Source organism: Cebus imitator, unplaced genomic scaffold (genome assembly GCF_001604975.1).
Source record: "Cebus imitator isolate Cc_AM_T3 unplaced genomic scaffold, Cebus_imitator-1.0 Scaffold371, whole genome shotgun sequence".
Classification (NCBI taxonomy): Eukaryota; Metazoa; Chordata; class Mammalia; order Primates; family Cebidae; genus Cebus; species Cebus imitator.
In genome coordinates this window covers 1725863-1741906 of record NW_016107686.1, presented here as the reverse complement: position 1 = coordinate 1741906, position 16044 = coordinate 1725863, and the positions used below count along the sequence as shown (strand labels likewise).

Genomic DNA, 16044 nt, shown 5'->3' with positions numbered 1-16044 from the left:
AGTCTGCCCTTTTCACAGACAAAGTCATGGCCACCTGTGGCTTCATTAACACCTCTGAGCTAAGGAATATCAAATCTAAATTTTTAGCTTGGTTCTCATTCCGAAACCTTAGGTCATATTATTAATGAACTCCAAAGCATCTCCACTTGGACACCATCACTTTTTGTTGGCAATGATTTGTACATTGTTTGTTTTCTTCCACAGCACGTAGGAAATCACATGTGGGCCCCACAGTGGACAGATGCTAGTGTAAACTAAAACTGGCTTATAGAAATGATAGGAAAGTCCATAGCAGAGGATAGTATGGTCAGATTTTTCATGTGCTCAGAGCACAGAACTTAGAAGTTGGGATACTACAGCTTTAGTGAAATGTTAAAGCAGAGACCATCAAGAGAAAAGAGTGTAACACATACACAAACACACAGACACACACACAAATGGTAACTATGTGGAGGTGATGATTATGTTCATTAGCTTGATTGTGGTGATCGCTGAATAATAATGTATACACGATATCAAACATCAATTTTATATTTTAACTATATCTCAATAAAACTGTTTATATAAAGAAGAAGGAAAAGAAAAAAGGCATGAAGTTTGGAATACAGGGGATAGTAACAGGCTATGAGCTTTCTTGCTATTCATGCATTTGATTTCGAAAAAAAAAAGGGTATAGAGATTTGGAGCTGAGGAATGGTTGGAGTAACTGGGAACCCATATCCTGGAGGAGATGGTGTGTGTTGAGGATAGGGTTGGGTGGAGTGGAGTGGGTGACATTGTCACTGCCTTCAAACATTTGCTGTGATTTCACATACTGTTAGAAGCTCTGGGCTTACTTTGCTTTTTAATTTACAAAGCAGAAGTTAAAAAGGGGTAGATTTGGATTGATGTAAGGGTTAAATCCAGCTAGAAGCATGTCTCATTATCAGGCTGCATGCATCATGCATATTGCTAGCTTCCCCTACAGCACTCATCTGCTTTCTTAATAAATGTACTCTCAAGTTAAGGGCCTTATTCAATAACAGGACTCACATACCGCTCTAGAGCAAACATCTCTGTCTTCCTACCAATTGTGAGGGAGCTAGTTATCTGTACAGGATGTATTTCCTTTTGTGTGCATTCACATTTGCAATTATTTTCATTCCATGCACTCTGGGATTAAAATACAGCTTGAGTAATTGGGAATTGGCTGTGCATTTTCTCCAAACAGAAATCAGTTTAGCCTGTGGTTTGGGTTTTCTCCTGCCCAAAATCACAGAGTATAATATTGCTAACTGAAACTGGAAATTGGAATGGAAACATAATGATGAAGAGTCCACTAATATAAACCCAAACCACGGCCACCTGCTGTAAAGCTCTTTAATTCCTTTATGATGTGATTTAAATAACAAAGGGAAACAAGACTTTAATCTAGCAAGGAAAAACAGATAAGTTCCATGTTTCAACAACAAGAGCCACCAAAAAACCACTAAAAAAAAAAAATCCAACATAACTCAAAAAACAAAAAGCCATTAGACTTTCTCATTTAAATCAATACCATGACCTATGAAGCTTACTTGGGTTTTTAATCTTCAAACTATTTGCGTAATCGTCAAAACAGCAACATTTGTTTGGAAGGACCCTTCAATTTTTTTAAGTCTTTTCTTAGTACAAGACCAAATGCTGCTGAATTGTATGGGACAGTGCTAGCTCCTAAATTAAAATAAAACTAGACGCAAGAAAGCGGGGGAAAGAATTATACCGTTCCCTTTGGTTTCCTCGAGGATTTACATGTATTCTTGAATTTGAAGGTCATCATTAACATTTTTATCACCACTTGAAGGCAACAGAAAGTGGATTAGGACACAAGTATTCATTCCCCATTACTTATCAAATCCTGTTGCTGAAGTTACTTCTTTTCACATCTCCTCTTCAGTTCTGCAGTAAAAGTTACCTTGCCTTTTTATTCCCGTCACTTGACCCCGATAAAGCGGACTCATGATGGGGACATTTTTAGGTTAAAGACCAGATAGTAGCTAAGGTAGATACAAGGAGATACAAGGAAAAGATGACAGATAAATATTACTGATGTTAATGTATATGTATACACATGACCAAAGCTAACTGCCATGTGAGAGAAAGCTAATCACTAAATAAATGTAGTTTTTATTTCACAAGAATGTAATCTTTTCATTCCACATTCTTCAGATAAGTGTAAATTATCACACTGATCCCTGAACAAGGCATTGGTCTGGATAATTATACTTTTAACTATATTCTCTTCTTTGTCTCCCCCAAAATCTTGCTTGAGCACTCCTGATTCCTTTTATTGTTTTAATCTGTAGAATGGCATGTTCATACAGATTCCAACAAAATAACATGGGCAAAGAACTTTCATTAAACTGTTTTACATATACCATGGACAGGGAAAAAAATGTTGAAACTTATATAAGTACTTATAAAAATAATTTAGGAGAAACAATATTCATAAGCGAAAAGAAAAATGTTTATTCTTAAAATAAAGTTTGCTAATAACTATTTGGTTATATCTAGGTGCACTTTTGTCTCACTTGCTCAGGGTCCATTCTTATTAGCCCCGTGATTTATACTGAGATCTTTAACTCAGCATTAGACCTTCGAATGCATGGGTCCAGCATCAGACTCTACAGTAGGCCATATATAGAGGGAAACAGACAAAACTGGTCATTGGGTCCACCTCTAACACAAACGTACCTTAAAACCGTTTTATACCACTTTGTACAATTTCTCCTTTTTTTGTTTCCAGCAGCTGGTCTGCAGAATTCAATGTTTCCATACTCCCCTAGTGTCCAGGATTCTCAGCCACAATGCTTCAATTAGGCTGGTGTATTTTGCTCCCTGTCTTCTAGCTCCTTTTTCCTTAATGGGATTCGTTCATCTTACTTTCCCTTGAAGCCTTGCTAAATGATTGGCTTTCAAATCCCCAATTCACATGGTGTGCTAATGGATGTTAATGGCTTCCCCTTGTATTTAAATTTTAAAAGAAGACTCCTATACATACACTAGAAACCAAAGGAATGAATATTTAATAGTGTGAAAGTGGTGAAAGAAGTCTTAGAGGCAGTGTTACCCTCCACTATTCCTAATCAGATTAAAGCCCTTCTGAAATGTAGATTCTTTAAATGACAAGTAAACATGATTCTCAAATTTGTGTGCTTAAGTGTCATCATGGGGAATTTCTTTAAAAGGCTAGCTTTGGAACCTGTCCCCAGAGACGCTGTTTTGGTAAGTTTAAGGTAGAGCCCAGAAATCTGTGTTTTAAAGAAGTAATACAAGTGATTTTATGGCAAGTGGTGCTGAAAGAACATTTTAGGAAATAACCACTACCTGAAAGGATATTGGAGCATTCCTAGTGAAGCAACAGAATGCCAGTCCTAGATTACTTATATATATTTACCTTTGCTCAAATGTGAAAATAATTTAACAGAATTATTAACTTACTGGGTTCTTGTATTGTTTCACAATTTTTTTCTGATAAACAAGTTAATACTATACTACTGTTAATCATCATCATCTTCATCATCATTATCAACATCAATAAAAATGGAAAAACATTTGAAGCGTGTTTATTTGTGTCAGCCACTGGTCTAAATGTTTACATATATTAACTCATTTAATCTTCACCATGTGGACCTGTGTTCAGAGAGTCCAACTGACTTACATTCAAGAGTAAGCATGTAATTATACTCCTATCATTACAAAATAATATCATGAAGATCACATCATCAACAAAACTCTTGAAAAAAGCTGCTGAGACTGTCCAACTGTGTGTGTGTATATGTGTGTGCACGTGAGAGATGTGCGTTTGTACAGGGTCTATCAATCTTGTCACGACGGTTTTTTCAAGTCAGCAGCCTTATCTTTACTTTTACTCCACTCAATCTTTTCTTGTCATTTTCCCTTTCTGTCTGAAAAAAACTATACCTAAGTCTTCAAACCATCGTTTTTCTATTCCATTTCTCGTTGTAAAGAGTTTGTGACACTGGGAGATGGGCATGCTATAAAAATAATGGTGGTGGATTGTTTTGACTTATAGAGAAGCTAAGGAGAGAAAATGTCTCCACACAGGCAAGTTGACAAGACAGACCTCAATCATTCTGAATGATGGGGTCAGTGATTGGTATGGTCTGTCCCAGTCTCTTCTTCAGTTTCAGAGTGCCAAATGCATATTTGGATGCTGGCACCAGAAGGAAAATCTACCTTGCAAAGGATAAGGGCAAAATTTGTTGTTGCTAAAGGGTTATCTTTGAAATTAAACTGGGAAGATTGAGGACTTTTGTTGAATTAAGTGAGGAATAACAATAGCTAAAAGGCAGGCCCTTGGAAACGGACTCATGACATGATACGATATGATACAGGGTGCAATTTTCAGTAATTAGAAATTTGATCCTTTCAGTCCAGATCTTTAATTAACCAATTCCTACCATTTAGTCTAGATCTTTAATTAACGAATTCCAGGTATTCAAATGGAGCTATTCTTCATTTTCTATCCATACTTTATACACTTTGCTTCAGTGTTGTCTTTGTTTCTAGGCTAGCCTAAAATTGCCTTTGTTTCTAGCCTACTGCCTGTCCAAATTCTAACTACTCACTGAAGTAGGTATCTGTAAACTAAACGCACATGTATTAGCTTAGAGAGAATCCATAAATGACTGAAATTAAATACAATGTGCTGGGCTTGTAAATTGTGCAGGTAAGAAACTATTATTTTCATCACATGACTAAAAGGGTCTCACATCTTCAGTTAAAAAAAAAAAAAAGTTAAGAACAATGGTAACCTAGAGCCTAGTTCATGAGCCACCTTTCCCATAAAGAGGTCTTTGATCTCTTCAGCCTACAGGTGGACAAGGTTGACAGTCAGAACTGCCTTGAGGGCAAACAACACCTTTCCTCACCAGATTTCTCCAAGAGATCATAAATGTTTCATGGTCAAGGAGTGTATCTTTTATATTCCAGAATTCTCAGTATCTATAGACAATAGGGACTCATGTTCTTTAACTTGTACTTTTCTTGTGATACTGATCAATGGCTTTGCACCTAGTAGAGGATTTATAAATATCTCTGAATGGGTGAAAATTCATATTGGAAGAACAAACACAAAAATGCTAAGTGAACGTCCAAAAAATATCATATTCTAATATTTTAGGTTTACAATAACGCTCAAAATGGAGGAATTTATTTGTTCTCAAGGTACTGAAATAAACATCCATCTTATTCTCTTCCAAAACATAAGTCATTTTTCAATTAAAACAAGGTACATGTTGACCAGTTTAGTAATTAAACAGCATTTTAGGATGAAGCAAATTTGTGGCAACAAAGAGTGAAAATGGTAAATCCATTTAAGAGAGTTTATAAAATCACCTGCCATAGAAACTCAAAATTATTTGAAAATATTTCTTTCTATGTATTTATACATGAATATATATGGTGTATGTACACAAATACACACACAAATACATACTGAATGTACATACCTACATATACATTCATAGAGGTGCATGTATATCAAATTAATCATATGCAGAGAAGGTACAACCTACATAGATATTTAGGTTGGGGTCCGATCGAAAGGTACATAATTTAGGAATGCCAGTGAGTAGCATCTACTTGTTTCTGGACCTCTAGCCATATAAGTTCTGGGGTCTCTTTGCCCTCCTTTCCATCTTCTCTAAGTCATCTCCTGATTTTGTTGTTACGGCAGGTATTTGAGAGCCCATGTGTCCTTGTACAACTGGTGACATCACATACTGCTCCAGGGATGTGGCAGGGATATGACAAAAAAAATTTAGAAATTCTGTATAATTACTCAATAGGCTAATCTCTGCTCTAAACTTTTAGGCCACAACTTATGTGCCATGCTTTTGGCAATTTGTAACATCCTGCCCCATGGTATTACTAGAACTATTATCTGACAGTGTTATTAAGTTAGACGTTTATGTATTGCCTTCTCAGACAGGCTTTAAGATTCTTGAATGGGAGTTCATATCTTGCAGGTTTTCCTGGTACCCAGAATACTTAATTCAAGGCTCTACTCCCATTGTAGTCTAAATGATCTTTAAAACTCCAGATTCATTTTCTGAAAGCATTCCCTATACATTTTATACTTTAGCCATAGATATGATATTGCATTTTCTTTATAACATATACAAGTTTAAATCTGTTTTTCTTATTATAAAACCAATATTTCCAAATGTAGAACATCTAAAAAACAGAAAACATACAGAAGAAAATGGAAAGTACTTGTAAACCTACCATCCAAAGATAATTACTATTAGTAAACTAGTGTTACTGTTATTTCATTTTTTTCTCTGTAATTTTACATTTACAAAACTGGTGTCCAACTTTATATTGAGATTTTCATTATGTTTATATACATTGCAATCCAAGTACCTATCCATGTCATTAAATATTCTTCAAAAACATGATTTTGAATGGATGCATAGTGTCTTATCCTATAGTTATTATATAATTCATGTAATCATTGAGCTACAATTATTTGTGTAGGCTGTTAATGAAGTTTGTCAAATATTCTGGGAGAAACAATTTTGACCATAAAGAATTGCATACATCTCTGATCATTAAATACATTTATAGAAGAGGAAATAGTGAGACTTCTAATGTGTTTTGCCAAAAGTGTCTTCCTATTTGCAGTCCTGCCAACAGTGTAGAGAAAGCCTGTCTCACTGTTTCCTCGCCAAGACTGAGCACCATCATGTTTTCCAATCTTTGACAATTTGCTAACATCTTATTCATTTATGCATCTGACTCTTGCTCATCTAATTACCTCTTCTTTCCAGCATGTCCTTTCTCCAGTTCTTCATTTGTCCAAAACTACCTTCAAGGCAAATTTCAAATAATCTCCCTCTTTTTGAAGCCTTGCCAAGCTTGGCTGATTTGCTTTTTATGTGTTCTAACAGAGATGGGTTCATGTCTCTATTACACCAAATATTATAGTCTAGCTTATATTATATTTAGCTGGATGAATTTCTTCTGTATTGTATTATAAATTGCTGAAGGCAGGGATTCGCTTTTACCCAACCATCCCTTGCTCCCAGAAGCTAATAATACAGTGCAGGCAAACATAATTAACATTTAATACTTTAAAAATAAATCAAATAATTTATACCTTCTAAAAATATTTAATAATTCATTCATTCATTAATCCATTCAAAAATGTATTTAGTGTCGGCCAGTCTTGGTGGCTCACACCTGTAATCCCAGCACTTTGGAAGGCTGAGGCAGGCAGATCACGAGGTCAGGAGATCAATACCAGCCTGACCAACATAGTGGAACCCCATCTCTACTAAAAAAACAAAAATTAGCTGAGATGGTGTTTGCCTATAATCCCAGCTACTGAGGAGGCTGAGGCAGGAGAATTTCTTGAACCCAGGCGGAGAAGTTGCAGTAAGTCGAGATCATACCACTGCATTACAGCATGGACAACAGAGTGAGAGTCCATCTCAAAAAAAATTGTATTTAGTGTCAAATACTAGTCAAGCAAATGACAAATCATAAGCAAAATTAGAAATGACAGCTGGGCACAGTGGCTTACACCTGTAATCCCAGCACTTTGAGAGGCTGAGGAGGGTGGATCATGAGGTCAGGAGATGGAGACCACCCTGGTCAACATGGTGAAACCCCTTCTCTACTATAAAAATAAAAATTAGCTGGGCATGGGGGCACGCACCTGTAATTCCAGCTACTTGGGAGGCTGAGGTAGGAGAACTGCTTGAACCTGGGAGACAGAGGCTGCAACTCTTTTGAGACTCCTCAAAAAAAAAAAAAGTTAGAAATGACATCTACCCTCACGGATACTTCATTTATTGGGTAAAGCAGGCAATAAAAAAATCAACCACCATAAATTGCAAGTATGGTGAGAATGAATGATGTCAAGGAAGGGTATGTAATTTAGTTATGGAAGACTTCTCTGGGGAAGTCATCCTGGAGATAAGGTCTGAGAATGTTGGAGGGGAAAAAATGGGTAGAAGGGACCAAGGTGCTAATGCTTCCTTCTCCTAATCTGGCCACTGGGTCTCACTTCTTATCCAATGAGATGACCTGCTCAGGGTGACCCTAGTATAATCCCATACATACAAACATTGGCAAATCCATTCTAATAACTATCCAAGGACTCTTAAAGAATAGCTTTCCTCTAGATTTTCTTTTTAGGATCGAATTTCATCCATAATCATCACACTTCCATGCCCCTCAGGAACTTCACATAGCGCACTGAATGGCCAGAGTGCATTTGTTCACTGTCCTTTATCAAGTAAGAAAAAATGCTTCCTACTTCTTTGTCTGGTTGATGAGCTGAGTCTCTTCCCTATTCAGTATGAGAGGCCACATACCAGACACAAATCAATATGCCCTACTCCCCCTCAGTCAAGGGATTCAAGGTATTCCAATAATTAAGCAACAATGTGTGTGCAGAAAAGGCAATATCCCCAACGATTAGTGTTAAATTTAATTAATTACCTCTAAAATAAAATGACACATAAACTTTGTAATTAAGAATAATTCTTAATTAAGAAACATTTGACAGATAGGCAGGAAAAAGAAACAGGATGGAAAACAGCTGATTAAGATGGGGAATTAAGCACCTCATTGAAGATATTAGCAAGCCCTGTTGTATATTTATTTAATTTTCATGGCATTCAATGAACTGAAATTCAAAACAGATATATAGAGGGCATTTCAATAAAACACATGTGCACTTTTTTGGTTTAATGTAAAAATGTACCTTTGTAGCTAAAACGACAACTGTATTGTTACCCCCTTGATCACTGAAGTATAGAAACGGAACAGGTTGTTTGGGGAATTATCACATCCTTTGACTTTCTAAGGCAAGAGAAAAGCCATGCAGTCCTACAGATTTTATGTGGGCCTGCTTCATAAGACATACAGCTCTTTTCCTATTATTGGCATTTGATGATGTTCCCTTGCTATCTCATGGGCCTGACACTTGGAGGGGCCGAGTTGTATCTAGAGCTATTTTACTTCAAGCTGATAGACCAACCATGCAAAGATGGCCTGAGGAATCCTAGAAAACAGAAGATATGACATAGAAAATAAAGCAGAATGGTAATCTGCAAACCGTGTCACTTTGTGCTAGGAATATTTCTTGTGGTTCTGGTCACTCATGTCAGGAAACTTCCCCTCCCCTCCCACAACAATAACTTCCACTAAACACAAACAAAAAGATAACGAAATGGGGAAGATAAGTGACATAAATAATGAATTCGGTTTTTCCTAAGCAGCTACCTAGTAAGATAAAGTTGAACATGTATAATATGTTCACTGAAAAGAAAAGTTATAATCAATATTGAGGACAACATAAATATAAACATGACCAAGGATCAAATTTTTTTCAGCAGTGTTGAATAAGAATTTCTTCACAAAATCATGGAATTCTAGACTTTGGAGTGCTCAAAAATCCATAGAAAGTACTTTAACAACTAAAAATAATTACTTCTTTTCCAAAAATAGTATTAAAACAAAAATCACTATAATAAGAGTGGTATTAAGTATAGTAAGATCATCAGCACTATACTGTGGATTGGACTACTATGAAAAAAATGTACCCTTATGTTTTCCTACTTTAAATAATTAAGAGAAATGCCAATCTTTAAGAAAACACCTCTGGTAAGCTTTGTTGGGAGAAAAACACATTGGTCTGCATTTCTGAGGTTATTATACACTAAAGAGATTTGGTGACAGGTAATATTCAAGTTTTCTGCTAACAGACTGATTAAATGCTTTACATTTCCATAATGTAAAGTACACATTCTTGTGTTTATTGCAGATTGTACAGTTTCTCATTTTTTGACTTGCACATAATAAGATGCATTGTAGGAAACCTGTTATTTTTTTTTCTAACATTCATTCCTTTTTGTTCCAAGTTTAAGAATCAGCTATTTTAAAAGTTCACTTTGACTTCTCATTGACTAGAGTGCCTGCCTGCTGCCACCACCATCTGCTGGGAATTTGAAGTCAACTGTTTAAAATGCTTAAAACAAAAACTCACAATGAACCATGCTGTTCAATAATGTTCAATATCTCTTTATAAAGACTGTATTACTTTCCAGACATCCTAAAGATCTTGCTAAGATAAACCAGTCATAAGCTCTCTCTCAGAGAGAAAGAGAGAGAGAGACAGAGAGAACGACTGAGAGAAAATAGAATCCAGTGTGCTAATCCCTGAACAGTTATTACCTGTTACTGGATTTAAGTTATTTAATGTGCAGAGTATTCCTCAAACAGACACTTAGTTTAAAAACTCAGAATGCTGCAGGCTCTGAAGAGTTCATTTACATATTGAAAAGTCGGTTTAGATGCCCCTAGTTCACACAAACATCTTTCAATTAAGGACAAATACCAAGTACTATTTAAGAATGTTTTCCAGTAGTATTCGCTAGATGATATATGTGCTCTAATAAATTCCCCTCCACTTAAAAAAGATATATCTTTTTATATGTTTCTGAAGTTTTCTAAGAGCTTGAAAACAGTGTAAAGACCATCAGGAAGTTTTCCTTACTACGTTTTGTTCCAAATTCTGTAAATTTCAAAGACAACATTGAAAAAATTCCCATGTAGTTTCTTTCTCCTAGAATTCCTATTTTCTTCCTGGCCAACTCTTGCTCACCCTTCATGAAGGTACACTTCAAATGAGGTTTCTCCATGATGCTGTCTTCCACACCCCCAAATTATTTAGGTGGAACTTGTTCATTAATAATCAGTCTCTGCCAGGTGCAGTGGCTCACACCTGTAATCCCAGCTAACTGGGAGGCCGAAGTGGGCAGATCACTTGAGGTCAGGAGTTGGAGACCAGTCTGGCCAATATGGAGAAACTCTGTGTCTATTAAAAATACAAAAACTAGTCAGGCATGGTGGTACACACCTGTAATCCCAGCTACTTGGGAGGCTGAGGCAGGATAATCACTTGAACCCAGGAGGCAGAGGTTGCAGTGAGCCGAGAGCATGCCACTGTACTCTAGCCTGGGTGACAGAGCAAGACTCCGTCTCAAAAGAAAAAAAAATAATCTCAGTGGGTTACATCTTCGGCTCTATTCACTGGATGTTTGGTGTTCAGGATCCAAACATAAGTAAAATATTACCATCATGTAGGATGGAGGGATAAAAGTGGAATAATAATATAAACAGGTAGTAATAGTCCAGTGAATTATTTTAAAAGGTAAAAGATTTATGCAATGTGAAAAGAAATCAGAGTATCATTATGTTATTTTAAAATGGAACTTTGGAGTAAAACTTCATGAGTTTAAATCATGGGTATTTTATCTGAGTTGTTTAACGTTTCTAAGACTCAGTTTTGTTGATAAAAGGAGGATAATAAATCTAGAACCTAGAACTTTAAGATTGAGATGAGAAAAAAATGAGATAACAGACATATTAGGGCTCAGCAGAGTGCTGTGCACAAAGAAAGCATTTAAGACATGTTAACAATAGGAACAACAGTGTACATTAATATTTTAGTTGCTGGTACTGCTCTGAAGTCCTGGGTCCTCTGTTAGATGCTTTCACATCTGTCATTTTGAGTCATTATTCAGAACAGCTATTTCCTCCCATTCATTCAATGTGTATTTACTAAGCAGGTACTACGTGCCTGACATTTTTCTAAGCACTGGACACACAGTGGCCTCTCAGTCTTATCCTGGTCTTCATGAAGTTTTCATTCTTGGGAAGATGGAAAAAACAGACAATAAATGGAAACATAACTTAAAAAAGGGAATTATAGACAGTAATGAATACTATAACGAAAAGAAAATAGGGAAATTGGTTAAGTTTTGGCTGGTTGAGAGGCTGAGGCTATTTAAGAAAGTCAAAGACCTTGCTAAGAAAGTGGCATTTAGGTGAGAACTTCTACATGAGATACAGTCAGGCAAGTATGGCATGTTAAAGTCTGGGGAAAAGAATTCCAGAAAGAGAAAAGAAAGCAAACAAAAGTCCCGGAGCCTGAAAAGGCTTGGCATGTTCTGAGAGTGGGGCTAGAATAGAGATAAGAAAGGAGATGGAAGGAGATAAGGTGAGGAGATGTAGGCAGAGCCATATCATGTAGGGAAGACACGCTTTTAAAAAATACGGGGTTTTTCAACCTGAGGAAGCTAATTGAAAACACACACACACACACACACACACACACACACACACACACACACGGGGTGAGGTTGTCTCTCCACTGTTGCTTATTTTCTTTGCTGTACAGAAGCCTTTTACTTTATATAATTCCATCTCTCTGCTTCTGCTTTTGTTGCCTGTACTTTTGAGATCTTATCCATAAAATATCTGAAAGATAAACATCATGTGTTCTTACTCATATGTAGAAACTAAAGCAGTTGATCAGATGAAAGTAGAGAGTAGAATAGTGGCCACTAGAGGTTGAGAAATGTAGGGGTAGGTGGGATAGGGAGAAACTGGTTAACAGATACAAATTCACAGTTACATAAGAGGAATATGCTCTAGTGCTCTACAGCACCGTAGGGTCAATATAGCTAACAAGTTCTTTTCTTTTTTTTGAGATGAAGTCTCACTCTGTCGCCCAGGCTGGAGTGCAGTAGCATGATCTCGGCTCACTGCAACTTCCGCCTCCTGGGTTCAGGTGATCCTCCTGCCTCTACCTCCCCTTCCTCTATAGCTGGGACTATAGTCATGCACTACTACACCCAGCTAACTTTTGTATTGTTTAATACAAAAATCAGAGATGATTGTTCACTATGTTGACCAGGCTGGTCTCAAACTCCTGACTTCAAGTGATCCACCTGCCTTGGTCTCCAAAAGTGCTGGGATTACAGGCATGAGCCACCGTGCCCGGCCACAGTTAACAATTTCTTGAATATTTTCAAACGGCTACATGAGAGAACTTTCAATTTTTCCAGTACAAAGAAACAATAAATGTTTGAGCTGATGGAGATGCTAATTACCCTGATTTAATCATTGTATATTATATATATCAATAGAAATATCACACTGAACCCCATAAATATGTGCAATTATGTATCAACTAAAAATAATAAAAACTAAAACTGGTAGTGAGGAATTCAGATTTATGAAATCAGTTTGTGCTTAAAAAGGCTACCTTAAGGCCAGGCACGTTGGCTTGTGCCTATAATCTCAGCACTTTGGGAGGCCGAGGCAGGTGGATCACCTGAGGTCAGGAGTTTGAGACCAGTCTGGCCAACATGGCAAAACGCTGTTTCTACCAAAAGTACAAAAATTAGCTGGGCGTCATGGTGGCGCCTGTGAACGAAGCTACCCAGGAGGCTGAGGCAGGAGAACTGCTTGAATCCGGGAGGCAGAGGTTGCAGTTAGCCGAGATCTCTCTACTGCACTCCACCCTGGGTGACAAGAACAAGACTTTGTCTCAGAAAAAAAAAAAGGCTACCTTAAAAAGGCTACTTTTATTATGAAACATATGGATTATATGAGTTATGAGTTAACTATTGCTTTCATAAACTACTCCAAAACTGAGTGGTTAAAACAGTAATGATTTATTATTTACCATGGTTCTGTCATCTGGGCTCACTTATGTGGCTACATTCAGCTGGAGTATCAACTAAGCTGGAAGGTCTGAGATGGCCTCACTCAAATGTCTGGCAGTTGGTGCTGACAGTCGGCTGGGTAGCCGCCGTCCCCTTCCATATGGGCTCTCATCCTCTGGTAGGCTAGACTGGCCTCCTGCCATGGAGGTCTCAAAGCAACATTCCAAGAGGACAAAAGTGGAAGCTGCAAGGCCTCTTAAAACTGAGCCTCAGAAGTGTCACTTCTGCCACGTTCTACTGGTCAAAGCAGGTCACAAGCCCAGCCCAGACCTAAGAAGATAGGGAAGTAATAGTCCACTTATTGATGGGAAGAGCAGGAAAGCCACATGGCAAAGGAGTGTGCACTTCTGTATGGGAGGAATTCATGGTTATATTTTGCAATCAATCTCAGCAAGAGTGGTCTAGTTGGGCCAGGTAAGCTGGTTTAGACCCAGATGTAACATGACAGTAAAAATCGACTGTACCCAAAAGCAATTACCTATTTTGCTGCTTCTGGGATAAGGCTTGGAAAGATGAAATGATTTCTCATTGTTTTCCAGTTATTAAGGACAGGCATTTAAACCCAAATAGTTTGACCATAGATTGCGTGTTTTCCACCTAAGAATTCTACCACTGTCCAGTATATTATATTGACAGGAAAGGAAAACAAATAAATGTATGCAAAATAATATATTTGCCATTAAAGAAGTACATAAATATTCTGGAAATCAGTAAATATGTACTGTCATTGTGCTTTGAGTATCTATTATTGTAGTTATCAAACTGCACTGCAGTTATCTATTTACATGATTCCCTAGCCCAGGTGAATGAAAGCTCCTACTGGGGAAGGACAGAATCTTAATCTCCGGCCAGGCATGGTGGCTCATGCCTATAATCCCAGCATTTTGGGAGGCCCAGGCAGGGGGATCACAAAGTCAGGAGTTTGAGACCAGCCTGGCCAACATAGTGAAACCCCGTATCTACTAATAATACAAAAAATTAGCCCAGTGTGGTGGTGGGAGCCTGTAATCCCAGATACTTGGGAGGCTGAGGCAGGAGAATTGCTTGAATCTGGGAGGTGGAGGTTGCAGTGAGCCAAAAAGAATATTAAATCTCCAGGGCCTAAACCAGTAGCTGGCTGGTTCATAGAAAACTTCTCATAACTATTAATGAACTAGCTAATGAATTTAAATGTTAAAAAGCTAATTAAGGGTACTTTCTACCTTGAGCAATGGAAAGTTGCATATTTAAAATATTTTATTACTCATGATAAAATTGCCTCAAGGAATTTTTTGGAAGAAAAAGCTAATATAGATAAATCAGTAATGTCTTACTTTGGAAAAATCAATAATGATCATAAAAAAGCCACTTATTGCACTATGATCTAGAAAGGAAAATGGTTTTTCCCTGAAACTCTTTTTTTTGTGTCCATTTTCTTAATATCAGTTCAAAATCAGATCTTACTTGTAATGACCTATTTGAAGAATCATAAACAATGGCTATGAAGACTTAAGCTATTCTACAAAAACAAGACTCTGCAAGAAAATTAAAACCCCAAGGATATGAAACCAGTTATTCTAATATCCAAAATAGCTGGCAACTGAATTAAGAAATCTAAAAACAAAGCATATTTATTGGCTTGGACCTCAACATGACTCATGGTTATGTCTCTTCTAGGAAAAGTCATAAGATAAAGTCAAATGAATTTGTTCTGTTGCTAGTTTGAGTCTGATACCAGTGCAGATGAACCTGCATGCTGTGTAGACACCTTATGGGGTCTGAATATTTATTGGTTAGATATTTTTGTCCATTCAAAATTGCAAGCTGTTTCCTAACTTCAAAATACATCTATCGAAATGGTAATATCCTTTACCAGGAGATAAAATCCTTCACTAACCAAGACAATGCCACAACTGACCTTCAAAAAAAGGCAGATGAAGGCATCCATTCCACTGATGCCATACACTATGTTGGTAAGCACAGAGAAGTGTTAAAATTTTAAGATGTGGATATGCCATATTTTTTTCTCATATGTCAAGTATTCACAGCTTAAGGAAAATGTATTAAATTATTCCATTTTGCCCTACTGGGATTGACTGAGAGAGTATTCTAAGTCTCCTTATCTATTCTTATATTTATTCTCTCCTGAGAGGGCCAAGAGTGGTCCTGTAATCAGGGTGAGGCACAAACCATAAGGAATTTGCTATCACAAACAAAAATAGACATTCAGTTGTTTCACTTAGGTTTCTCCCAAGTGACTAGGAAATAAAAATGACCAGTGTACATGAAAAAGCTTCAAACTTGCTGCAGAGATGCTAATCTCAATTTCTCAATGTCAATCTTCAGAGATACTAATTCTGAGTTCTTCTTTGTAGCTTTAATGCTACAGGTGATCAAGTTGAATATTTATAAAGGCCTGTATATAATTTCATCCCCTATTCTGATTTGTGTTTGAAAATAATTTTAAATGTTTAAAATGCATTCCACAGACAAA

General features: G+C 37.0%; 1 protein-coding gene across 5 annotated transcripts in view; it reads right to left on the bottom strand.

Moving 5' to 3' along the window:
• The window catches only part of CNTN4 (contactin 4), a 974474-nt gene that overhangs the window by 391669 nt on the left and 566761 nt on the right, over positions 1 to 16044 (bottom strand). The gene's annotated exons all lie outside the window — the stretch shown is intronic.